This window comes from Echinops telfairi, unplaced genomic scaffold (assembly GCF_000313985.2).
Source record: "Echinops telfairi isolate 266 unplaced genomic scaffold, ASM31398v2 ScPeMD7_3533;HRSCAF=4204_1, whole genome shotgun sequence".
NCBI classification, from domain to species: Eukaryota; Metazoa; Chordata; class Mammalia; order Afrosoricida; family Tenrecidae; genus Echinops; species Echinops telfairi.
In genome coordinates, this window is record NW_022107432.1 from 11,372,092 (window position 1) to 11,373,726 (window position 1,635).

The window sequence follows — 1,635 nt, forward strand, 5'->3', positions numbered from 1 at the left end:
GCTGATGCCAGGGGCTTAAGTGGAGAGCAAATGTTTTGAGAATGATGAGGGCAATGAATGTATAAATGTGCTTTACACAATCGATGTATGTATGGCTTGTGATAAGAGTTGTATGAGCCCCTAATAAAATGATTTAAAAAAAGAAAAAAAAATGTATGTATGCATCATTTCGATCACTAACTAAAATGTGTCTTTTACTAGCAGTCAGTTCAGAGAAGTGTGAGGGCACTACTACCTCCTTGACCCACACCCCTCCCCTGTCTTTTCATCCAGTTCAGCATTTATTGAACATTCTTCATTGTCCTGTCATGTTCTCTAGTAAACACTAGGGATATAGCAAAGAGTAGCATCTCTTTCCTTCCCAGAGGTCCTACCCTCACAAGGCCTGCAAACATGAAATGGCTTCGATGTCTGTCATTTACTAGCCATATGTCAAATTATGATCAGAGTCCAGAAATACAAACACAGCCCTGTGTAGAAGAGTTGGTATATATTTTACAGAAAATGACTTCAGTGCTTATTCTTGAAGGAGAGTGATGCATTTGGTGGCCAGACAGAAAAGAAGACAGCATTTATTCAGAAGAAAGCCAACTTAATCAACGTGCACAGGCTCAAAAATGGGTGGTACACACAGGGCATAGCTGCTCTGCTACCTTTTTAAATTATGAGAGAGAATACGAAGATAAGACCTGTGAGGCGTGTAAAAGACGAAGCAGTAAAAACAACATTGGAGGAAGATTGCCACTTATTTGAAGAAGTATACGTTATGCCCATTAGGAAACTGAATGTTAGTAAAGATCTTTAAGAGTAGAAGAACCAAAGTTGTTGTAGAAGAATAACCAATAAGTACAAAAGATTGATTAGACTTTGGTCAAATCAGAAACAGAGAAACCAGTCAGGCCACTTCCAAGCTATGCTTGGTAGAAAAAAAAATCACTAGAATGTAGCATAGAAACAAAGGAAATAAATACCTAAGAGAAACATTGAAGGTGGAAATCACCAAGGTCTGGGAAGTGCACATGGAAGAGGAGAAAACTCAAATGTATCTCCAATTGCTGGCTGGATTGACTAGGTGAATGGTGTTGCTGGTAACCGAGAATATGAATAGAAAGTCAATTTACTTTGCTTGCAGTGTACGGATTATGAGAAAGATGAGAAAAATCAAGGCCAACCTGTTCAGTAAATGGTAGCCTTTGCGTTCATAAGGAAAATGAATTGTAGCAAAGCGGGGGACTGAAAATGACTACAAACTATTTTCAGCTCTTCATATCAAGAACAGGAACGTATTTTCCCAACCGTTGAATCTGAGCTGGCCTACTGACTTGATTTGACCACACAAAATGCAGTGGAATTGCTATTGTGCAGCTTCGAGTTTAGGTGTCAAGAGAACCTGTAGTTTCTAGTGTGTCATATTAGAACATTGACATGACGTGAAGAAGCCAAAATTTGCCTGCTGGAGAACATGGCCCAACCAGTAATTAACACCAGCCACCAGGCATGGGGACGCAGATCTCTTAGACAAATCAGTTCCAGCCGAGACTCCAGACATGGGTAAACATAGAACGACCACAGAAGAGATTCACAGAAAGAAGAGCCTGCTCTGTGAGCCAGTGGAACACGGTGGTGTTAGGCTAC

General features: G+C 40.4%; 1 protein-coding gene across 2 annotated transcripts in view; it reads right to left on the reverse strand.

The window, feature by feature from the left end:
• The window catches only part of TINAG (tubulointerstitial nephritis antigen), a 79,696-nt gene that overhangs the window by 63,207 nt on the left and 14,854 nt on the right, over window positions 1-1,635 (reverse strand). The gene's annotated exons all lie outside the window — the stretch shown is intronic.